Below are 26,499 nucleotides of genomic sequence, written 5' to 3'. Positions count from 1 at the left end.
TATCCTGGACTCCCTGAAAAAAAGATAATATCTCTCTATCTCTTGAACTCCAGGACCTTGCATTACTTGTTCAATAATTCAAGAATTCAGAAACCCACTTACCCTGCATTTCAGTTGAACTCACTTAGTCACAGCTTCTGACTGAATGGAGTAATTATATTCAACTTTACTGGCTAGGGACAGACTTGTATTTTATATTTGCTTGTTTGTTTTAATTCCCAACAAACTTCATTTAAATTTGGCTTTAAACTCAAAAGCACAATTGGACCAAATTTCAAATAAAATTTTATTGATCTGTAACAATGAATCTAGAAAAACAACAGCCACTGTGGTTTTAACTCTCAAATATCTGTCATGAAAAGCTAAATATAAAGGTAGTCCTGGTGATGTTAATGGTACTATCGCTGACATCATTTGAAGGATATGGCGTTATTAGCATGAAATGCAAAATACATCATAGAAAACCTCCAAATTTCCCACATCTATTATTTACTCAGGATGTTCATAGGTGGAATTGATATTGGAGCTACATTTCATGAAGAGCACAAGAATTAAAGTTGCTATTAAATATTAAAGATACCATCTTCACATTAGTGATCAAAACATTTTCATCTGACAGTGTAATTTATTTACAAATAAATCTTAGAGTGTTTGTATTTTATAAACCTCTTGTTAGAGAATCACACCCTTACTTTGGGGCCATCTAGGAGTGGTCACAGGCAATAAATAAATGATTGCCCAACTGCAAAATCTCATGGCTTGAAAAATGCATCCAAACAAATTTAGGTGATTAAAATTCTACTAACCATCTTCAAAGTAGCATCATCTTCTAGCTTTGGTTTGAATACCAGAGATGGACTTGCTTTATACTTGGTGTTTATGATGGTGATGATGAAATCAGTGCCTGAAGCAAATGTCCTTGTGTCTCTCAAAAGATTTTGAAATTCACTGTGCAGATCAGGCAGTCTGATGCTTTCTGACAGCTTGGGGGAAGAGTATTTGTGTGCAAGTGAATGCAGGAAGGAATTAAATATGGTCCTGCTTAAAAAAAAAAAAAAGAGAGAGAGAGACGGTGCGATTTCAAAATGGGCTGCAATAATATTTAATCCTTTCACTCTGGGAAGTGCGTGTTTGTATATAAAAAGAAATCCTTCTTTTTTGTTTGAGGAATTTGTAAATAAGCTGGGAATGTTTTAGGGCCACAGACTTATTGTACCATGTTTTACATGTTCGGCTCCAGTGATCTTGGAGGAACTGGAATAGTTAAAGTCTCAAAAATACTGAACTCCATTGAGAATTGGACTAAGGTCAAAAGCATAGTTTTTAAATGTAAGGAAGAAAGAGCAACCAGAATAAATATAACAAAACAAAAAATGTAATTACTTTTCAACCAAAAACCAGCACATAAAAACTTGGAAAACCATCTTTTTAATGATATTTAATTTTCAGGTAGAAAAGTATTTGCAGTGAGTGAAAATTACAGTGGACTCTTAGTTTGTTGCATTTGCCTTTATCTCACAAATATTATAATAAGGGATTAGTAGTAAAGACTGGGTTATATAATTTACAGTTCTAGACATTTGAATAAAAATTTATGAAACTTGATTTATGTAATGAACTCTTAAGTCTCTTTACAATCCTTAATGTACAACTGCAACAGTCTTAGCATCACCAAAAAAAAAAAAAAAGGAAAGAAATAATCAAAAACTCAAGCTGAATTAAAACAATTTTCAAAAGAAGCATGAAAACTGGTGAAGACTGCTAAATAGAGTGCTAAAAGCACTAGATATTTCCATAGTGAGACCCATTGTGTGCTGGGTCCCATTAATTGTGTCATGTAGATATGCAAAATATATAAAGTGTTACATATTTTTATGCCATTGGATTGTAATGTTGGTGGAAATATCATGTGAGATGGAAAATGCACATATTTTACTTACAAATCATATAAAGAATATATACATATGTATATATATGTGTGTGTATATATTATATATATAATATATATATACACACATACACACACACGTATATATATATTTAGAGATGGAGACTTACTCTGTCATTCAGGCTGGAGTGCAGTGACGTAATCTTGCAGTCTTGGCTCACTTGCAACCTCCACCTCCCGGGCTCAAGCAATTCTCCTGCCTCAGCCTTCTGAGTAGCTGGGATTACAGGCAAGTGCCACCACGCCCAACTAATTTTTGTATTTTTAATATAGATGGGGTTTCACCATGTTAGCCAGGCTGATCTTGAACTCTTGACCTCAGGCAATCCTCCCACCTAGGCCTCCCAAAGTGCTAGGATTACAGGTATGAGCCACCGTGCCTGGCCGTTATTTGTATTTGATCTTGAAATTTGTTCTAATGCCTACAACTCCCACAGTTTTGAAAATGTATATACTTTAAATTTATCAGAGGCTAGGGTATTTAATTCCATCTTTGAGAACCTTGGTTTGGAGGAAATCATGGCAATTATATTATATGTAATTTTTCCAACATAGCCTGTCCTATTTTATGATTTCCTCCAAAGATGCTGTCCATTATCTTCTTGCTATGTCAGATCCGACTTTCTGCTGTTTGCTGTTTCTATGACAACCATCACTTTGGCTTGGAGAGATTAGTACATATTCCGGATATATATACATTTATAGATATATATTTCAAGAACTCTTTACGTGCCAAAAGAATTGATGATTAGGCTTCCCATTATAGTGGTCATTAATCAGTTATAATGAAATGCTATGCTAAGATCATGGTTACATAAGACTGATGTCATACTTTTGGCTTGGATTTTTATAAATAGGCATAAAGCTAGAGAGGCTGCAAAAGGAAACCTAGGGAGTTAAGTTAACTAAGTAATTCATGAACATTAATAAAAAAAGTTATATGTTTTTTAAATGCCCTTCAATGTCTGATAAACAAATGTTTACTTGAAAAATTAAAGAATGGAGTACAAAAAGGATAAACACAGCCTACATTATTATTTTCAACAGAGTAGCTCTTCTGTAGTAGCTTTGAAGTGAGAGTATGGAAATGGTTGAAATTTATAATTACAATTATTTTAAGCTCCTTGATGGCAGGGCCTTTGTCCAATATTTCCCCCACATTGCTTAATGGGAGTAATCAGAATAGCGAGTGTTATTGAGCATTTTATCACTTGGCAGGCATTGTGGTCAATGCTTTAAACAAATTATCTCATTTAATTCTCCTTACTTTAGTTCCTAAATATGTTTATTTTTGATTGGTGTGTTCATGACTTTTTACTAAAAAAGATTCAACTGATGAAATGTTTTCTTCATCTTAAGCATAACGTGAGTCAACTGAAATAGGCCAATTGTATAGCAATTATTAAGATTGTTAAATACAATTAGGGTCTGCTTCAACAGGTCCAGTTTTATTGAAAAATAAGTTTTCATATCAGATATTCATGAAGATTTCAATTTATGCATACAGTACTGCCAGTATGAACTAGGTAACTTCCCAAACTCCTCATATAGTTTCGTTGACCTTTACATTTATTACTAAATCAGAATTCAGCGTTCTCATTTATTAGTAAATTAGAACACTGAGATATTTAGAACTGATTTATTTAACAGTTCTTTGTTTCTTTAAAAAGCTGAAATGTAGGAAAAAGTTTTAGCTTTAAGGATGATTTTTGCAGTATTTTTCCTTATGGTGAAAAAGTATGCAGAACCTACATACTATGCAATTTGTTGAATAATCTTTGGAAAATCCACGCAATTAAGTATGATATAATCAACAAAAACAGCTGAATAAATGTATCTATTGACATAAAATATATTCACATTTGTAAAGAAGTTTGCAAAATTATATTAATTTCATCAAGTTTTATAAAATCTTAAATTCGTGGTATAATAAGATCCAGAAGGAAAAAGAAAAACATGCATTTTCTATAGATGGTAATATTCAACAAGTAGTAGAATTCTGGGTGATTTAAAAAATCGATATATTTTTTCACAATTTATTTGTATATACTTTATCCTAACTAGATCTATTTCGGTATTATAATAGTTTTCTAGAATTTTCCACCAATATGATTACTTCTGTTTATGACTTACTTGTAGATTAATCTTAGAGCAAATCTCTAAAGGTGGAAATTATAGTTAAAAGGTTATTGTTTTTAATTGCCTTCCAGAAAACTTTACCAATGTATATGCCCACTTCTAATATGTGAGTGCATATTTCCTCAACACCTTACCAAACACTTTACCAAAACTGGTTAGGTGTTTTCTCTCTCTCTTATGTCTATCTGAATCTCTCTCTCTCTCTCCCCCTACCCACCCTGGCTCTCTCTCTTTCTCTTCCTCTGTCTCTCTCTTTCTGTGTATGTATATATACATTCATATATGAACACATTATAGACCCCCCCCCACACAAATATGATTAGCGAAAACATATACCAATGTTTGCACTTGAATTTCTCTGAATATTAGGAAGCTAATTATTTATGTATTTAATCATTTGCCATGCGTGTGTGTGTGTGTGTGAATTGCCTATCCAGGTTTTTTATTATGATGGTGATTTTTTTTCATTGTTTTATAATATTAAGGATTAGTTATTTGGTGAATGCATACACAATATCTTTCCTATTTTGTCACTTTTCTTCTAAATCTATGTTTGCTAGTGAAACGTATTTATACTGTCAAATATATTATGAATTTAGCATTAGGAACTGTGTAGCCAAACTTCTACTGCCAAGATCAATTGTACACAAATAATTGCTTCTATGATTTTCATAAATTTCTATATGTATTTAAACCTTTAGTCCATTTGAAAATTTTATTGGCATATTGTGTGACATTTAGAGATAATTTTCCAGTTTTTCTAAAATGATATATTGAATAATATATTATTTGTTATTTATTTGTAATTCTGTTCTTATGCTAAATTATCACATATAATGTGATCAGTGTTTGTGGTTTTCTTTTTATTACATGCTCTGGTTATTTTAAAAGCAGCATTAGTGTTTTCTTATGGCTTTGTAGTAAATTTTATTATCTCAGATGAGAGTTCTCAATTTTCTGTAACCCACCACTATTAACAGAAAACCAGTACACTACCATACTCTTAAAGTTTAATGTTATCTCACATGATTATTATTTAAATTTTAGAAGAATATTTTTAAGCTACTAAACAAATTTGTTACGCCGTTGGAACTCCATTAAATATGTAGATTAATTTAGGCAACACATTAGATATCTTTTTGTATTTAACTATTATTTTATACACAGCAGAATTTTACATTTTTCTTTTTGCAATGCATATTCCCTGCTAAGTTTTTAACAATTGTTGTGTCTACTATGAATGGGATTTTGTAATTATATGTTCTAAAAAGTTATTTTGGGTACTAGAAAGGGTACAGTGCATTAAAAATGGAAGTGCCTCCACCATTTCACCTTTAATTTAGTCATAGGATATACTTTGTCCTAAATTAAGGAGATATTCTTCCATTAATGCTTTCTAATTAATAATGAATATAAAGTTGTATCAGATTCCTAATAGTACATAGCCAGGTAATCCTATTTTGACCTATTAATATGATAAACTGAAAAATATCCTTCCTAATGTAAAACTATAATTGCCTTTGACTCTGTTTCATTCTAAATTAATTTCTTTAATTTCACATGAGTATCTAATTAATCTGGCAATGTATGTGCATTAAGAGACCTTTAAAATGTTCAAGATTATCTTAAAATACATTTTTAAAGACATTTCAAATTCACATAAAAAAGAGATAATAAGATGAAAGTTATACAAGACAGCACTACCAATAACCCTCCTGTGTCTAATCCTTCATTTTAATGTTGAATGTTTTGAAGCATCATATAATTTAATCCTCACAAAACAACATTTAGGTGAGTAGGGATGGTAGTCCTAGCAGAGTTTATTCTTATGGAACAGATAAGGAAACTGAGATGCAAAGGGGATAAGTAGCTTATCTAAGTCCACACAGCTTATAAATGCTGGCATTAAAAACTTAAAACCAGCTCAAACTCCAGTGCTGGCACTGTTAACCACTATAGTATGCTATGCTTTCTACAAGAAAATAAAAATAAAAATATTTTTATCATTTCCATGCCATGTAACAAATAAGACTGTTTTTAAAATCTTTAATTTAAAAAATTCTGCGTTAAATACAAGCAGTCCTTTAGTTCTTATCGAAAGTATTATTAATTAGAATAAAATGACGGTACCACTGGAAGTGATAGAGATTGAGATTCTGATCAAGTTTAACCACCTATGCTGATTACCATTAAAATTAGTTTTGTAAAATGCTGAAACTCTCATGTCTCTGCTTTTAGTACCTCACATGACTAAAAATATATAAATTCTTTATATATCTCAAGAGTTTATTAAAATTCAAATTATATGAGGGCTAATGGAGCACACCACATGTCAAAGACTACACTGAAGATGTATTGCTGCGTATGAGCAGACTGAAAAGCATGTTTCAATCCTAAGGAATTTATACTCTGCTTGAGAACTTCAGACTAATAGATATGACATTTTTTAGCATGCAACCATGCTAAAAAATATAATTGTCAACCAGTACATTGTATGGATTGGAGAAAAATTAACTCTCATTTCCAGAAAACTTCAACCTGGAAAAAGTACATCATTAAATGGAAGCAAATTTTGTGGGATTGGAATTATAAGTTCATTCTTCAGACAAAATGTTTATTGACAAGATCTGATTCTCAGTTTTAGGGAGTCAAAACGAACAAACAAGCAGGCAAAAACTACTAACCAACTTTGGGTTTCCAGTGATTTCTGTCCTATAAAGGAAAACCCATTTATTTATGTCTATTTTCCACTTAATTGGAGAGTAATAAAAGATAAAGGTATTGCTTGAAGTGGAAGAAGAAAAAACTCAAAACATTAGGTTTCAGGATGTAGATAGATAAAGAAGTTGACTGGGCCTCCTGTGCCTTTTTTTTTTTGCAAATGGGTTAAACAATAAATTATTTGCTTACTTTATTTTTAAAAAATCTTCAGTTATTGAGGTAGGATAAAATAGAACAACACTGCTTTGCTTAGCATCTCATATTCTATAGCTGTAGATGAACTTCAGATTCATTTTTGTTTCTTTGTAGTGAATTTTTGTTTTGATAACCTTCATCTGGCATTAATCTGCATTCTTCTTGTCTGATTACCAGACATGAATCAAGGAATACAACTGTCTCCTCTATCTTAAAAGGCTGAGGGGAATTACTTTTCTAACTTCAGGAGAGTTTTTTATTTAAATTATTTATTCAAGATAAAAGAGAGAGAATTCATTCAGTATTGTGGCAACAAAGGCCTGTCAACATAACCACATTCATTTAATTTGTCTTACTGGTAATACATAACCACAAGCATTCCTTAATTTCATTTATTTTACTGGTAATACAAGGCATTTGTCCTAGCACTTCTTTAAAATAGTCCAAGTTAATGATCATGGTTATATTAGTCAAGACTTTTTATTGCAAATGATGGAAGCCCTATACTATCTAGCTTAGATAAAACAGAGATATGCTAGCTCATGTAATCGAGAGTCAGGAGTAGGTCACATTAGGCCAAAGTGGATTGGGGGTTCAAATGATAACCTCAATACCTATCCTGTCCACCATGACTTGGATCTCTCTTCACTCTGCAAAGGACTCATTTTCTCCTACTGTATATGGGATTGTGGGTTCCCCAGATGATCTATGGAAAATGCCTCTGTACTTACAGACATACACATTGCTCTCTTCTTGAAGACAAGAAGGCATGTCTTCCACCCCTAGCTCCAACAGTTTAGATCTCCAGGATTATTTTAATGTGTCAAGTATGTGTCCATTTGTGCTCAGATAGGATCTCTGGCAAATTGCATTTCCCAACTTCCGTGCCTACTCCCTTCCAGATGGGTTCAGCAAATAAGATGCACTGGTGGGACAATGGAGGGCAGGGGTAAGGGATACACCAGAATATTCTCACCCACCCATTCATGCCTCAGGTGGTATATCCAGTGGCTTCCACATCTTCTCATGATTCAGGCCTTTTGATATTCCTAGTCCCCATGCAACAACCTCCCCAGGGATTCAGCTCCCAGAAGGCAGCACCCATTCTTGATCTCTGGTGACTTACATCACCTCTTCCTTTGTGCCTCCAGCCTGAGGAGTGGTGGCACCTAACCAGTGTTGCTAATATCTGAGTTTCTTTTCCCTTTTTTTATTTGGGGTCTCAGCTCCCTCAAAACCACTGTAACTACTTCCTTGTATGAAATTTCTTCACACAGGAATCATTAGACCACCTGGCACGGACTCTATTTTCTAAACTGGAGCCTGACTGACAACCCTAGCATGGGCCTCATACCCTTCACTGAATCAAACACTGTCACCAGTGGATGAGGTCCTTTGATTGACTGTCTCATTCATTTCTCCATTGTAGTGCTAACAAGAAAGGAGACATGGAATATGTTACTAGAAAACATAGGAGGAAGAAAAATGTGTTGGGCCACTAATAACAATGGACCCCATATTAGTAATTCACTTTGATCTCATAGTTCATAAATGTGAAAAAAAACTAAACTAAATATTTTTTTCAAAACAACACTGAAGCAGTGAAATTATTTGTAAGTGAATAGTGGAAATTACTCATAGCCAGTTGCTAATTAAATTTATAAATATTCTATCACATTCTGTTTCATTTTTTAATTTTCTGATTAATAAAAAGAACTAATATATTGATGATATGTTGTAAATCCCATGATATAAAAATAAGTAAAATGTTTTACTTATTTTCACTATATAGTATAAAATTGGAGTTCATATGCCCATATGAGAAATGAAGAGACTGATGTTAAGTAATTTGTTAAAAGTCACAGAGGTTAGAAATTTCCAAAATATGGCAACCTCTGTTTTTTGGTACTCCAGAACCTAAGCATCTTTTATTACATCATCATGCCACTAATATTTCTCTCTTGAACAGTGTTGAATCTGAAGTTCTCTAATTACATTTTTAAAAAAATCTTCATTTAGGGCTCCTCTGTATTCACCCTATGGTAAAATCACTTTATCATAAAGGCATCTATTTTGATGTCTATTTACAAAGAGACTTCTGTAATAAAATTCCCTCGTATGATATCCAGAATGGATATCATACATTTTTTCCTTTATTTACACTTTATATTTGACATTGGCATTATGTGCTCCATGTTGTTACAAACAGACTAATTTGGGGTCAGACTAATTACATGATTATATACCCCTTCTGTCTGCCACAACATGCAATGCTTCTGGGGTGTAATGAAAGTACTTAAACATGTATAAATACTTATTAGGTGCTCAGCACTTTCTACAGGGGACTATTTGGGATACGCCTAACATCTTATTGTGGCAGAAAAGATATGGACATATTATTGTTAGAAAGGCTGTGGTTTGTTCCACGTATTTTAAGAGAATGAAACTTGTCAGGGCAGCCCTAGCAACCATTCAAGAGCTTATTTGGGCATTCTTGTTCTCCAGGACAAAAATCGCATGGTTTCCATGCAGGAACATATCCGTGATAATACTTAAGGTAGGTGCCATAGACTGCTTGATTAACTAAAAGCTGAGCTAACAAATTCTGTAAATGTCTCCCTCTTTTATTCCTATCAGTGGATATCAGTTTTTCTTTTTTTAGGATTGATTTCTATTTTCTGCAGCTGAACATGAAAGCGCACTGACTAACATAGTCTGCAGTTAAGCTGTGTTCTCAGGACCATCTGTAAGAATTTATGCATTTCCTGGGAATCTGATCAATTCTACCAGCAATTCTGTTTTCTTTGTAAGATTAAGTAACCTTGAAATTAATTTTATATTTAAAAGTTGATGTTTGTTTGAAAAAATTGTGAGCCCCATGTCCAAAAGCCATTTTGTACTTTAAAATTGACTTCTCTGAATAATTCTGTTTTATGCACACATACAAAGAATTTTATGTTAAAAGCATGGATATTATCATATCACAGACTTTGTTTACTATTTCTGTCTTTCTTTCTTCTTTTTTATTTTTTGGCTTGACTTCTCCATCTTCTTCCCCTATGTCCTTCATTCACATCTCTTGCCCCTGTGGGAAACTCTTGTTGACAACCTAGTTTATATTCTTTCATGTGTTTTTAAAATATTTGAATAATCATAAACATTTACATATTCTAAGAGGAATTTTTAGTCAAAAAATGGACCATATTTTCTATGAGGGTTTTCTGTCAAAAAAAACCAGATCATAGCTATACATTTTTCTTCATCTTGGTTTTCTCATTGGATAGCACCTTATGGAAATTCCCCAAGTTATTTGTCATAGCTGTATTATAGTAACTTTTATTTGTCTAATAATTTCATAATATTACAAGGTATGGACATATAAGAGTTTAGTCTGTCTTTTCCCTATGGGTGCTCATTTGTTTCAGGTTAGTTTTTATGCTACTATGAACAAGGCTGTAATATATGTTCTTTAAAAAATATCCTTATAGACTTGTACTTTACCTTTTATGAGATAGACATTTATGGACTAACACTGACTTAATAGATATTAGCATATTGCTTTTTCCAAAAGGAAGTAAAATACATACTCCTATCAGCTTTGGATAAGAGTATGCTTTTTCCCGTAAATACCAAGTAATAGGTGTTTGTTTATCCATTCAAAGAGAGAAAGCCCCTCCCCTCATGATGTCTACATTAGTCATCAAGATGGATAATAAATAAATAGCTCTATAATGTCACAAATATGCTATGAGGAAAAATAAAGTAGGGTTAAGGAATAGGAATGGGGATGGCTATTTTAAATAAAGATGTTTGTAAAAGGCCTCTCCAAAGAGAATATTTTGGGGGCTCAGTGCAGTGAGAGAGTAAGCCATACAATATCTGGGGTAGGCGGAGGCTTCCAGGAGAAATAACAACAAATGTAAGATGTCAGAAAAGAGCTTGACTTGACACTTGTGTGAAGACTGGATACGAAGTTATTGTCAGGTAGTGGAAGTGAAAGATATGGGGACTTGGTCTAAGGTGGTAGTCGTGGAGATGCTAAGAAGTGGTCAGATTCAGGATGCATCTTGAAGGCAGAGCTGAAAGAAAACGCTAATTGGCTGTGGGGTGTGAGAGAAAGAGATGAACATGAATTATTGACAGGCTTTTTAAAATAAGCGTCACAGAGAGTTCCCATGCACCCTTTGCCCAGCTTCCCCCAGTGTTAACCTCTTACATAACGATAACACACTTGTCAAAGAAAGAAACCATCACTGGGTATCATGCTATTAAACAAGGTACAGACTCTTCAGATTTCACATTTTACCCATGAATATTCTTTTTTTGATACAGGATCCAATCAAGGATACCACACTGAATTCTGTCATCAGTGTGTGATGATCTGTGACAGTGCTTGTCTTTCCTTGTTTTTTATTATCTTGATTTTTTGAAGAGCATGAGTAGACTTTTTTTAGAATGTTCCTCAATCTTAGTTTTCTCTGATGTTTTCTAATGATTAGATTTTGGGTAAGGGTTTTTTGGAAGAACACCAGAGAAGTAAAGTACTCTTCATATTGAATCATATCAGGGATATATAATATCAGCATGATGTATCACTGGTAATATTCACATTAGTCAGTTGGTTGAGATAGTGTCTGCCAGATTTATCCACTGTAGCGTTACTGTTTTTATTTCTCATGCTCTGTTTTTTTGAAACAACTAACCAAACCCAGTTCACACTCAAGGTCGATGGTGGTGATGAAGCTTTACTTCTTAAATGGGGATGATCTGTATATGTTCTTTGGAAACCTTTTGTAAGGAACGGTTTTTCTCTTCTCTTTCATTTACTTGTTTACTCAGCCATTTATTTAGATCCATATAGACTCATATATATTTATTTTTTCCTTGGGATTATAATATAATACTACCATTAATATTTGTTGCCTAAACTGTTTGAACTCTGACCATTGAGAGCTCTTTCAAGTTTCCTGTTGTATCCTTCTGACATGCCCTGGTCTATCTTACTTTGCTTCTTCCTTACTTTCTGGTATTATACAATGTTTCAGGCTCATCTTGTATTTCCTCTTTCCTGGTCCTAAAATCAGCCATTTTCACTAAGGAGCTAGGTTTTAGTAAATGATGATGCCATTTCCTGTCATGAGGAAGCCCAGAGAGGGTAGAAGCCTGGAGTATGCGTCTTCTGTCCTTTGTTCCTTATTACCTATTATTGTTATTTTTTGGACATACTATGTTTAAGAAGCCTATTGGCCATTCAAGTGGAGTTGCAGAATAGAGTAAACAGTAGATATGAGTTTAAAGCTCAGAGAAGAGGTTCAGGTGAGAGATATAAATTTTAGATTCATCAATAAGTGGTGCTACTGAAAGACATGGGATTGGGTTTGATTTCCTTGGACAGCATCAGAGAAATCTCAAAACTGAATCTGCTAAAGGATGTAGAGTTCAAAAAGAATGGAAGAAATCAGGCAAAGAGGTTGAGAAAGATCAACAAATGAGGTAGGAAATAAGCTAGGAGTGTTTGCTATCCTAGAAGCCAAGTGAAGAAATACGTCACGAAAGGGAAAGTGATTATCAGAGTCAAGTTCTGTTGAAAGATTGAGGAAGATAATGACTGAAAACTTACCATTGGATTTGGCAATATTCAAGTTCACTGCTGACCTCGATAAGTGTCATTTCAGTAGAGCTGTGGAAATGAAGCCTAATTGAGAGGAATTCAATGTAGAATTGCAGCTGAGGAATGGAGAATGCACTCTTTAAAAAAGTTTTGTTAAAAAACAGAGCAAAGAATTAGGGTGATAGCGAGATGGGGAGCTGATGAAAAAGAAAATAATGATTTTAAGATGGGAGACATTATAACATATTTGCATATAAATGGGCATAATCTAGTAAAATGGAAAAAAATGATGATGTGTAAGAGAGAAAGTATAATTGAAGTTGTGAAAACCTAAGTTGGTGCGAGGAAATGGAATCTAAGTCTTAAGAGAAGGGGTTGGCCTTAGGGAGGAGAAGGATGTTTCTTCATCATAACATGATTGAAGACAGACTACATGATCACAAATGCTAAGTGTATAGAGGATACAGTGATAGAAAAGGGAGGAAGTTGAACTGTGGCTCTTTCCATTTTCTTAGAAGTGAACTGGGAGTGAGGAGGTGGGAAGGAATGTGGGATGGCTGAAGAGGCAAAGGTGCCTCTTTGAGCGATGTCACAGAGCCAAGGCATGAATTACCAAGGAAAGTGTGATAAGATTGCCAGACACTACGGGGGACCCACTTTTGTTTGTGGTCATATACCAAAAGTTATGTCAATAACACAGTATCCTACATTTTCTCTAGTTGCAGTCATCTGTTTAACTTCTAGGGGACAGGTTCATAGCAGGAGGAGAACTGAATTTAATCAGGTGGGTTTTTTTGTCACACTAGTTTGAAAAGAGAGAGAGAAAGGCCTTGGAGGTGAGTGTGTGTGCAAGGGAGAGAATACCATGATGAATAATGGACTCTAAATTCAGTAAGTGAGGAAGTATGGACATTTGTGGAATGAGTGAAAAATGTGTTCAGGTCAAGAAAAGTTTTTATTAGTGAATATATGATTTAAGTAATGTGGAGACCTATGTTATAAAGCTTCTGTAAGGCTTTATACCCTGTTGATTTTATTTACCTTTTCCAGTGGTAGAACTTGAAACATGCTTTTCAATCCCTTCTATGGTAATCTGTCTAGTCTAGTTTGTACCTCTTCTAGGGCCAGTCTTACCAATTTATAATTTTCTGGAAGATCATCTATTTCCTTAAGTTTTATAATTTTTACCTAAATTGTCGCCTAGATTCTCTTATAATTCTAGCAGATTTCCAGAAATTGTAATACCTCTTCCTATGCCTTTAAATAGAGAATTATTACCTGAACAATTTTAGAAAATTGTTTGCACATTTTTGAACACGGGTGATTGAATGGAAGAATACCATGGTGACCACCTCATCTATAAATAGTCTAAGATTAATTTGGTTATCTTGTCCACTTTACTGAAATAGAATGACTAAGTACTGTTATTCTTTTGGAAACATTTTTTGTCATGTAATAATGTTTCTTATATTTCAACATATGTGAAAACAATGGAAATTCATTTTTGTTGTTTGGTAGACGAATCAATTATGGACTGCATATATTTTTGTTAGTTGTACTTCAATATGTAGGTGAAGGTACAAAATTGGAGTGGTATTGATATTTTAAAAAGAATTATAACTATAATTAACATGACTGTCAGTGAAGTTTCTTCTCTTAAAAAGATAGGGCTAGCCACACGTGGTGGCTCATGCCCGTAATCCCAGCACTTTGGGAGGCCAAGGTGGGTGGATCACGAGGTCAGGAGATCGAGACCATCCTGGCTGACACAGTGAAACACCATGTCTACTAAAAATACAAAAAAATTAGCTGGGCGTGGTGGCACGCACCTATAGTCCCAGCTACTTGAGAGGCTGAGGTAGGAGAATTGCTTGAACCTGGGAGGCAGAGGTTGCAGTGAGCCGAGATCGCACCACTGCACTCCAGCCTGGGTGACAGAGCAAGACTCTGTCTCAAAAAGAAAAAAGAAAAATAGGGTCAACTCTACATAGAAGATTGCTCTCTCCTGCTAGATTTCTTTGCCCCAGGCCATTTGCTCTGTCAGGAAGCTGTCCTTCAGAGTAAATGACACTTGTGCTGGTTACAGGCATATTAATTATGCAATGCTGTATTCTGAGATGCAGTTGCAGATGCAATTAAACTATTTCACTGAACTTAGAAGTTTTATTATCACTTGAGAACATCAGACAATTACTCCACTTGTGTCCATAGACCATCATTCCCTTTTGACGTATTTAGGCTGTGATGTGTGCCAAAGCTTCCAGACATGCAGAAGTCATCAACTTAGACGTCTCAAATTCTGTGATTCTGACAGGAACAGATATATTCTCAAAAACCCCAGCATTGGCAAAAGAGATTTTTTAAAGGCAGGAACAAGATGACAGCCTTTCAAACAAGTTCTATTTCTTTATAGCTTATCATTGAATCACCTATTAAAAATATTACAAGCTGATTTTATAGTTTAGTCAGTGCTATCATTGGGATGTGACCTTCAGTGATCTCAGTGCAGGCTGGCTTGGCTCCTGATTGAAACATGCCAACAACAGCTATGTGCCTCACTGACCTACTAAAGGTACCCGTGTAGATAAAATGTTGAAAACATGGAAGAGTGCCTTGACCATTGCCAAACAAGATGGCAGCTGGGATTTGCAGGACAATTTGCAGTGATTTCCATGGGCAACCAGGAAACTTAAGATGCTGGAACAAGGAGGTTGTCTTTACTTTCCCCACCAGCATTGCAATATTGAAGGAATTTCCACAAGTTAAAAAACTGGTTCTAGGAGGCTTTCTCAATTAAGCCCCAAATATTAGAAAAGATTAGACGTGATTCATAAGTGTTAGATGCACATTTCTAAATGATGATATGGGTTTATGTCTGTCTTATTTTTCATAAAGCTTACAATCAGATATCTGACCCTGGGCTTCTTTAAATGAGCATAACAAAGTTGTTTGAAGACAAATGATGTTATATTTATATAAGTATACATTTATTAGTCTTCTGTAAGTTTTGAACTCCTCAAGCATTTTTCATAATACCAGGAATGGTTATATTTATCCTTGAATCAGCCATAGAGGACATTTGTCGCTGCTAAGCCCAACCATAGGGTGAGGATCCCACTCACAGGTGGTATGAAAAGGCAGTGTTGAGGCTATCCAATGTGCTTGTGATCACCTCATAAAGACAGGATTCCAGGAAAAATGGCAGTTCCCGTTGATCTTCTGTGATGTGCCCAGGGATCCTGCAAGGGAAGAGTAGCTGCCCCTTAATCTTCCTGAGGTACATTACATCCCTGGATGATTCCTCTACAAAGTTGCCTCAGGGTGAGCACTGTCGATCTTAGCACAACTTTTAAAATTCTGTCACATGTGTGCACACATACTTTTGTTTTAACACAGTCTTACACAGCTGGTGTCCCCCAGTCACATCCACTCAGCACAGGGGCTAACCTGGAAATGTCACCTGCATCGACTACTGTGCATTGTACACAGAACAGGCATTGAGCACCAGATCCCCAATACTTGGACCTTTGCATTGAATATGTCATCCTTCCCAACTCCTCCTCCTCTTCCTCCTCCTTCTTCTTAAACATTTTTTTTTAGAGGCTGGTCTTGGATTTCTGGGCTCAAGTGATCCTCCCATCTCAGCCTCCAGGGTACCTGAGGCTACAAGGCTTGCACCCCCATACACAGTTTTCCTTTTTGGTAGACTTCCCCATAGTGGCTTCACTGGCCTCAGTTAGGGTCAGTTTTATGCGTAAGATTTATTTTTATATCCTTTACTTTCAAACAGGTTAGAGTTTGAATCCTTTTCTTCTATAGGCCAGGGTACCTTTGCCTCTGTCTAAATTATAGGTTAATTACAGATATGTGGCCGGGCATTGTGGCTCACGCCTGTAATCCCAGCACTTTGGGAGGCCGATACGGGCGGATCATGAGGTCGGAGTTTGAGACCAGCCTAGCCAACATGGTGAAACCCTGTCTCTACTAAAGATACACAAAAAAATTATCAGCCAGGCATGGTGGCGCATGCCTGTAATCCCAGCTACTTGGGAGGCTGAGGCAGGAGAATCGCTTAAACCGGGAGGCAGAGGTTGCTGTGAGTGAAGATCACGCCATTGCACTCTAGCCTGGGTGACAAGGCAAGACTCCGTCTCAAAAAAAAAAAAAGATAAGTAAATTTAGATCACTAGATTTCTCAATATTTTTTCTTTCCCCAATAGAATATCTTAATACCTAAAGAAAGACTTTATTTATTTGGCTGTCAAATACAATTATGTTTCTGAATTTCAACTTTAATAATGGATAGTCAAAAAAAGTAATTTTCTTCTTAGATTTAGTTACAGATCAGTAATATAGTCAGTTTTCTTATTTGTAAAATAGGGAGCATGAATGAAATAGCATCTTCATTTTCTTTTTATGGCAGCAGAAACTTTTATTTTACTTCTAGAATGAAATTTTAAATTGTATCTTAATAAGAAATTACATTTAATAGGGAAGTTATTTTCACTAACAAGAAAAGTTGACTTTAAATTATGAATGCTATTTATAGACATATTCAACTCAACATCTAATTTAATTATTTTGTTTTAGTTGCAAATATCTTTTCTTTTCTCCTCCTCCTCCTCCTCCTCCTCCTCCTTCTTCTTCTTCTTCTTCTTTTTTTTTTTTATTGAGACAGGATCTTGCTCTGTCACCCAGGCTGGAGTTCAGTGGCACGATCTTCGCTCACTGCAACCTCCGCATCCTGGATTCAAGAAATTCTTGTGCTTCAATTGCCCAAGTAGCTGGAATTATAGGCGTGTGCCACCATGCCCAGTTAATTTTTATATTTTTAGTAGACGAAGTTTCACCATGTTGGCCAGGCTGGTCTCAAACCCCTGAGCTGAAATGATCTGCCTGCCTTGCCCTCCTAAAGTGCTGGGGTTACAGGCATGAGCCACTGTGCCTGGCCACAAATATTTTCTAACTTTTTAAAGTCTATATTCAGTGGACACAAAGAGAGGTCTGTTTGTGTGCTTGCTTGCTGCTTGCTTGTTGGTTTTTAATTTCTTGAATTGTAATCTCAGGATATGCATCTTTAACAGAGAAAACAGGAAAAGCTCCATTCTTAAATGTTCCTCAAAATAAGTGCAAAGGATGATTCAAGTTATATCTTCAGTGGTCTTCAGTATGTCATCATTTGAATGTGTAATGTTCTCAATAGAATTTTAAGATATTTAAAATTATACCTAAAATTGTACAGCAAGGCGACTATAGTTAATGATGCCATATTGCATTTTTGAAAAACGTAAACAGAGAGGTTGCTGTATACTCTCACCACAAAAATGATAACTATATGAGGTAGTATAATTTATTAATTAGCTAGAATTAGCTATTCCATAATGCATGTATACTTCAAAACATGTTGTAAATGATCAAAACATGCAATGTTATGTGTCAATTTTTTAAAAATCTAAAAATCATTAAAAATGACAAAATTGAATTTTGATTACATTTTTCTGAGGTTTCTTAAGTTCATCTACCAAATCTGGGGTTACTCAGAACCAAACTGACTCAATAACCTCTATTAGCACTGTAATTCCAATCACAATTTGATATTTCTGTGCTATTGTTATATCACAGATAATCCAGTTTATTCCAGATCTTAATCTCAGCATATCTATGTAGATATTGATGAAGTTTAAAGGAAAAAAGTGAATCCTGGAGGCACAATTTGCCTGAGACAAATTTTTTTCTTAAAGATTGTGGTATTTTGTTTGTTCAAATTACAGCAGCATAAGTTGCTTGTGTAGGGTATTTGTTCATTCAAGTAATATATTTGTAGAATTTCTACACTAGCTATTGTCATTGGCTATGATCAGTGATAGCTCTGTTCTGCCTACTATGGAAACACAATAAATGAACAAGTTTCTCTACCTCATTTTTAAAGAAAATTTTTACATTTTTATATGGACTTGGTAAAATTACCTTAACATACAAGAGTAGAAAATTCATTAGTGGTTTGGAAAAAGTGATTATATACATTTAGTCTGGGTAAGTAAAAAGTATATATCATTACTGCCCGGGTTTCATCTCTCTAAATTGTTGCACTAATCACTTCTAATTATGGCACTGTAATTTTAAAGAACAACATTTTTGTTAATGTATGTCATTTTAAAGAGTATTTTATATATTTTCTTAAAGTCTAAGTTATCTTAAATCATGAATATATAAATATTTGAGTTAATTTTATAATTAAATAGTTTTCATTAAGCAAATCAAACAAATCAAGAACTATAACAAATATTCATTGTGATTTTTATTGACTCTCAAAAGCTACAACATTTTGGTTGATTTCCCTGGATTTTTCTGTGTTTTGAAGATATGAATCTCCTAAAGACTAGAAAGTTGCTTAAGTCTAGTGTAATGCTGCTTAATAGAATGGATATATCTTTAACTTATTGTCCCAAATATTTGTTGATTGAAACCAGACAAATAAATGAGTTAAACCATGTATGGATCATTAGAAATTTATAACATTGTTCTAAGAAGAATATTCTTTGTTTGCTAAATTATATACTATGTGATTATTCAGTTCTATATTTAAAACTACACATAGTTTAAGATTTCTATTGATTTTCTCCTATGTAATCATGATGTTGGCACCTTTAGTAAGTTTACTCTTTGAAAACATAACCTTGCTTAACATGCTGAAATGTATTTTCTTTTTTAAGGAAAAAATGAGGAAATATCAACAGACTGAAAATATGTTTTCAGAGGCATAGAATCTTCAGGAAAATACTGGAGTTCCTGAGATCTCAAGGTTAGCAGTTTATACATTATTATTCTCATGCTTTTACAGATTTGGGATATAATCTGTGCATCTGTTTCAAGTTTCTAATGTGCAATTGGATAATAAGGAAAAATGATCTTACTTAAATCTGACTTAAAGTACATGTTTTAAACAAAGTCTCCTCAAGATTTAAAAAAATCCATGTATATCAGACATACAGTATTTAGTTTCATTAGGCACAATAAAAAGTTGTCTTAATGGAGAACTACCGGTTATTACAATTTGCTTCTTCTTCTTCTTTTTTTTTATTTTTTGAGACAGAGTCTCACTGTGTTGCCCAGGCTGGAGTGCAGTGGCCCGATCTCAACTCACTGCAAGCTCTGCCTCCCGGGTTCACATTATACCATTCTCCTGCCTCAGCCTCCCGAGTAGCTGGGACTACAGGCGTCCACCAGTATGCCCAGCCAATTTTTTTTTTGTAGTTTTAGTAGAGACAGGGTTTCACCATGCTAGCCAGGATGGTCTCCATCTCCTGACCTCGTGATCTGCCTGCCTCGGCCTCCCAAATATTATTTGCCTCTTTTTAAAGGGTAGCACTATTAGCATAAAAATATTTGACATTTCTCTACATTTGTCTTTCTGATTGTTAAATATAAACCTATTTAGTGAATATTTCATTTCTTTTGTGTCTTTGCCTGCAATATGCACACATATACACACAGTCTAGAAGGATAGCTAATCAGCAATCTTTCTGAAATTCCTTGAATTCCATTCCTTGACTTTCTTTAACTACAGCCAAATAAATAATGTTATCACTGGAAAATGTGGCTTCGATAAAATGACAATTAATGTGAAGGAACAGGAGGATCCTGGGAATATTTTCTAAGTTGTTTAGGATGATATAACTGGAAAAGAAGAATAAACCTACCCATTATTAAGCAGCTTATTATAATAGCAAATTAATGTACAATATTCGTTTAGAAGTTACAAAGGTAGGTTAAAGTGGTTTAGTCCAATTAGATACCTTGAAAAAGTAGATGATTTTTGATGTGCTTATATTGTGGGACCCTGTATCAAATATTCATAATTTTAAATTTAAAAAATGTGATCTTTTATTTTACTTGTCTTGGTCAGGCACATCTTCAGTATCCCTATCTACTTCTCATTCTTCCAAAGGTTTATTCATTTATTTAGGACTTACCATATGCAAAGCAATGAACTAAACACTTTGGTTCTTTCTAAATGAATAAGATATGGTCCCCGTTCTCAAAAATTTCCCAACCAATGTCTTACCCAGAAATTAGTTTTACTATTAACTCAAGCAATATATAATTAAAAAAAGACAAGCCAGATTTTATAAGGGCATGTAATTAATTCTAAAGCTAAATGGCAATTATTTGGAGACTATTTGTATTTTCACATTATAGCTTCTATTAGCCTAGAATGCTGACAGCTTATACCAGTGCGAATTTTGCTCCATTACAATCCATACTCAATGGATTTTTTTTAATTAAAGTAGCTCTTGAAGTACAACACAAGTAAGAAATACAAAATTCTAGGAAAGAAAATCTCCTGACACAACTGCAAATTTAATGTTATGGAATATAGTTGTGTAATCACCTATGAAAAGAGCAAAGGTGGCCTTGCCTCCATTTTTTTTTTTTTTTTTTTTTTTGAGACGGAGTCTTGCTCTGCCACCCAGGCTGGAGTACAGTGGCCAGATCTCAGCTCACTGCAAGCTCCGCCTCCCGGGTTTACGCCATTCTCCTGCCTCAGCCTCCCGAGTAGCTGGGACTACAGGCGCCCGCCTCGTCGCCCGGCTAGTTTTTTGTATTTTTAAGTAGAGACAGGGTTTCACCGTATTAGCCAGGATGGTCTCGATCTCCTGACCTCGTGATCCTCCCAAAGTGCTGGGATTACAGGCTTGAGCCACCGCGCCCGGCCCGCCTCCATTTTTTAAACATTCAAATACATTGGATTTCTTTACTAAGCTCACCTGAGAATTAAATCGTTTCCCCAATGACCTGGAAAGACCCGTAGGTTTGAAAGGGATTGAATTCTGTAAATCCGTAAGGGATCATTTGCAAATAGTAGCTAGGTGAGTACAGGGATTTGAAATGGGTGGGAGTGCAGACTCAGCTTGAAATGAAGTTGCACAGCACTGTACTTCTCAATAAAACCTTTTTAAAAGGGTAATGTCTTAAGAAGTTAATGCAAGTAAAGTAATTTAAAATAGTAAACTTCTTTTTTGAAAAACCAGTGAAGAGATCCATTGCCTCATTATGCCATTAGAGAAGTAGCCAAATTGATTTATATAACAACCATCATCATTCAACAAATATTTGTCAAGTGCCTACTATGTGCATGGGGGTGTACGGTGGATTGCTGGGGAATGACAGCAGTGAATAAAATAAACTATTCTTGCCTGAGTGGAAATTACATTCTAGTGGATGGAAATAGGTGATTAAAAAGCAAAATTAATTATGCGTTATGTTTGATGGTTATAAGTACCATGGAGAAAAAGGAAAAAAGAAAGGGAATATAGAGTATAAGCAGAGGTAGAATTTTTAAATAAATCTAATGCTTTGCACTACATAATTTACACAAAAGAGATAGATACCACTTTTGTTCACATAGTGCCAACTAAAAACAAGGATGATGAAATACAACACCTGATGGTAAGTTTTCTAAATCATTATTAAGATGTATGTTGTAAATGTATATAAAATAAGTTTCAATATCATCAGAAAGAAAAAATATTATTTTTTAGAAATGATGCTACACTTACTACAAATATATGAAATGAGATAATATTAAAGAACATAGGTCTATCTATGTGCATTTTTATTAGAAAATATATAGAGTTGGAAATTAAATCAATTTTGTGCAGTCATTAACAAATGTGTAATCATTAACAAATGAACAAATGAGTGATCAGGGTTTTTTTGTGGTAATCTGATTGGAATATTTTCATTCAATGTTTGGTTCTGAGAACAGGAGTCTGGAAATATTGAAGGCCCAAATACTCCTGCCTGTTTTCTTGGAATCCATCTATAGTTTAGAACTCATCATATAAAGTGGTGTTGTCTTTAAAGTCATTCAGTCTTGACTTTACTGGTTGGAGTTGAGAGATTTAGCTGATTTTGTATGCTGAAAAAGTAGTTATTTTGTTTTTATTGAAGATAAGTCAATGTGAAGTAAATATCTGGCCATGCAAAAAACAAAACAAAATTTGGATTAAGAGACTTTAAAATCTATTAAGTAATGTGTTTTTTTTCAGTCTTCCAAAAGGCAGGCATTGTAAACAGTATATCATCTAAAGGACATGTATCCAGTATTAGATTATTAAAAGAAACACAAAGTAAAGCTCATGATTGTTTAGAGGCTCTCTCTCTCTCTCTATATATATATAGAATGAATAATGAATAAGATATGGTCCCTGTTCTCAATATATATATATATATAGAGAGAGAGAGAGAGAGAGAAAGAGAGAGAGAGAAAGTGTGTGTGTGTGTGTATATATATATATATATATATATACACACACTTTTTTTTTTTTTTCTTTGAGACAAGGTCTCCGTCTGTTACCCAGGCTGGAGCATAGTAGCAGGATCTTGGCTCACTGCAACCTCAACCTCCTGGGCTCAAGTGATTGTTGTGAGCCTCCCAAGTAGCTGAGACTATAGGCACGCACTACCACACTGGGGTAATTTTTTAAAAAGCTTTTTTTTAGAGACAAGGTCTTACTTGTAACTCAGGCTGGAAGAGGCTCTTTCTTAATTAAATCAAAGTAGAGAGTAGAGAGTGTTTATTACATGCCGTACTGTGGAAAGAATTAATGGTCAGCTCTGTAAGGTTAACCACAAAGAGACAGCTTGTGTTGTCTGTTATGGAAAAGCCAAAAAAAAAGGAAAAGAAAAGAAAAGACAACTAGAGACGCAGAGGGCTGGTTGAAGATTATGGGGGAAACAAAGACTTCTCATGCAGTATTTCTCTGTTAGGGATAGATTTTTTCCAAACCAATATTGACCTTTGTTGTACTCATCTGGAAACTTCAATGGAAAGAACTAGAAACTCTGGTTGAGGATAACTGAAACTTGACTTTTCAAAAGCAAGTAGAAAACAGCATATGCTTTCTTTAAATTCCCTTGCTTTCATCCTCCTTTCATTTGCTTTACAAAACTGCTAATCCAGGAATCATTTGCAACTCTGTACCACAAATCCAGTTCCCTAGGAATTTTTCCAAATAATGATTTTTCCATTCTCTCACAAACCAACACCCACATGAATTTCACATTACCTGGTATGCCCATGCTCTAGGTGGCTCTTTCATCTCTGACCCTGTCTTCAAGTTCTCCAAGTAATTTCCTAGCATTCTTATTCTTCCATCATTCTGGCAAATAATTTAATCCAGTGTTTTCCAACTTTAGCACTATTGAGATTTGGATCCAGATAATTATTTATTGTGGGAGGGGAGAGAGCTGTCCTTTGCATTGTAGGGCGTTTAGCAGCATTTCTGGTACTAGATGCCATTGGCACTTCGTCTTTAGTTATGACAAACAAAAATGTCTTCAGGCATTGACCAATGTCCCCTCAGAGCAAAATTAGCCCAGATTGAGAAGCGTTGAGCCAGCCCTGACTTCTGCAATCTCAGTAAACTTCCATCCACTCTGCTACGTCAACCACAAAACCTCCTGAGCACCTCCAGCATCTTATTCTCAATTAAAACAGCTCAACAAGGCCAGGCATGGTGGCTCATGCCTGTAATCCCAGCACTTTGGGAAGTGGAGGTGGGTGAATCACTTGAGTCCAGGAGTTTGAGACCAGCTGGGCAACATGGCAAAGCCCTATCTCTACAAAAAATACAAAAAATTAGCTGGGCATAGTGGTGCGTGTCTGTAGTCCCAGCGATTCAAGTGGCTGAGGCATGAGAATCACTTGAACCTGGGAGGTGGAGGTTGTGGTGAGCTGGGATCATGCCACTGCACTCCAGCTCTCCAGCCTGGGTGACAGAGTGAGACCTTGTCTCAAAAAAAGAAACAAACAAACAAACAAAAAACAGCTTAACAGATACATTTTAAATATCAGTTTCCCTTGCTAAAGTAAAACTCACCTCTATTTGATCATCTGTATGTTTTTATTTTTCTTTTATTTGCTTATACTTGGACTTGTATCTAAAACATGTTTTACAAAATAGTAAGACAATATAAAATAAGAAGAAATAAGGTATAAATAGGTGAAGTGAAAGGAAAAGAGTTTATTACATATGTAACCTGACTTCACCCCTAATCATTGGGGTGATCACATTGACATTGAGCTAGCCCCTCAGTAGCATTCACTGATGTAATCAGCGGAGTGAGGTTAGGTTACAAATGTAATAAACTATTTTCCTTTCACTTCTTTTGCTTAGAATAAAATTAGACTTTTAGTGCCTTTAATCTTTCCATGTTCTGCTAGCTGTGCTTGGAAGTTTGCTTGGAAACTAGCAGCTTTCCTCCCACAGCTCTCTAGCCACTCCCTTCTTAAACAGTACCTGCAACCATGAACCCGAGCTATAGTGAATCCTTTCTTGTACTCACATTCATGAGTGCTACAGGAGCAATTATACCACTCTGCAGATTTATGGTGTTCTAATCGGAGGTAGCCCCTCGAGAGCATTAACTAATCCTTTCATTCTGACTGTGGTCGGCCACTATTTCAAAAGTTCATTACCCCACTCAAGCCACACAATCTCTCCCCTTCACTCTTAGTGCACCTGCTATTTTAACAAGAAAATTGAGGTCATTGTGTGGAAACTACTTGTGAATCTTTGCAATCCCCTCCAGCATCGAACCGACTAGGTCTATAAACACTTTTTCTTTCCGCTAATCTCTAAGAAGGCTCAGGAGTCCTTCCTGCTAGTCAAGGCAAAGCCTATGTTTGATTTTACTTCCCATCACTCAGGCTGAGACATTTTGCCATTAATTATTTCTTTTTTGTCCTTTATCTCCAACTTTTTCTTCCTTGCTGGCCCTTTTCCTTCAGCCATTCATGTTCTTTACACTCCTATCCAAAAAGGCAAATTGACAAACAAAAACAAACTACCTCTTTCTTCACCACCATCCAATTTCTTACCTCTTCAACTCATTCAAGCTCTCCAAGCAGTAGTCTACATTCATTATCTCCAGTTTCTAAGATTCAGTCACTCCTCAGCACTGTGTGATCTGATTTCTAAACCCATTTTACAGAGCGTGCACTCTCTAAAGGCACAGATGACCCACAGCCCTTATCTTGACTGAATCTCTCGGGGGTATTTGACACTGTTAACTACATTTTTCTTATTTCAATCCCTAGGCTGTGGTTACACCGTTCCCTCTTGTTTCCCTCATATCTCATATCTTGTGGATCTTTTTGGTAAGGTCCCTCTCACTGACTCTTCTATCTCTATTCTTCCATCCAGAAAGTCATGAACCACAAACTCAAACCCCAATAGGTGTCTATAGGTAATATAAATGAGTGAAGTTGTCTAACTGAAAACAGTGAACACCACAGAGGTCAAACAACATGCCCACAAAAGTTCTTGATATTTTACTCCTATTCAAATGACAGTCCTCCCTGGAGATCCATCTTCAATCTACTGCTCTGTAGTTCTTCTTGCTCTTCCTAATCAAGCAAAGCTGTTATTATGACTTTGTTAATGACATAGAGGTCAATGCCTCCAATCGTCTTCTTCAGCTAAGCTATAGAATTACAAGTTATGCTACATGTTGAGGTGTCAATGACTAACAAGGACACACACAAAAGCAAACATCAGAGCAGTAAAATAGAATAAAGAGAAAACCAGACACTATATACATGCAGTCAGAAAATACACTGTCAAGATAATCATAAGTCAATGAAGAAACCCTCCAAGGAAAGTCTATTAACAAACCCAGGTACACGTAATTAGTGTCTGACAAAAGAGACAATTCAAATAGGGGGAGGAGGGAAGGACTATGGCTTATTGAGTAGATGGTACTAGAACAATTCTTTAACTACTTGGGGAAAGATAAGGTGTGACCTGTGCATTACGCAATATTAAAGTAAATTTAAATAAAGATTTAAAATAATATTTTAAAATATTATTGAACATTG

General features: G+C 35.1%; 1 protein-coding gene across 1 annotated transcript in view; it reads left to right on the top strand.

The window, feature by feature from the left end:
- Nucleotides 1-26,499, top strand: part of CSRNP3 (cysteine and serine rich nuclear protein 3) — a 266,956-nt gene that overhangs the window by 21,517 nt on the left and 218,940 nt on the right. The window contains exon 3 of the mRNA XM_033231264.1: nucleotides 19,328-19,416. The gene's annotated coding sequence lies outside the window, so the exon portion shown is untranslated. The remainder of the gene's footprint in view (nucleotides 1-19,327; nucleotides 19,417-26,499) is intronic.

This window comes from Trachypithecus francoisi, unplaced genomic scaffold (genome assembly GCF_009764315.1).
Source record: "Trachypithecus francoisi isolate TF-2019V2 unplaced genomic scaffold, Tfra_2.0 Lachesis_group13, whole genome shotgun sequence".
NCBI classification, from domain to species: domain Eukaryota; kingdom Metazoa; phylum Chordata; class Mammalia; order Primates; family Cercopithecidae; genus Trachypithecus; species Trachypithecus francoisi.
This window is presented reverse-complemented; position numbering and strand designations above follow the sequence as displayed.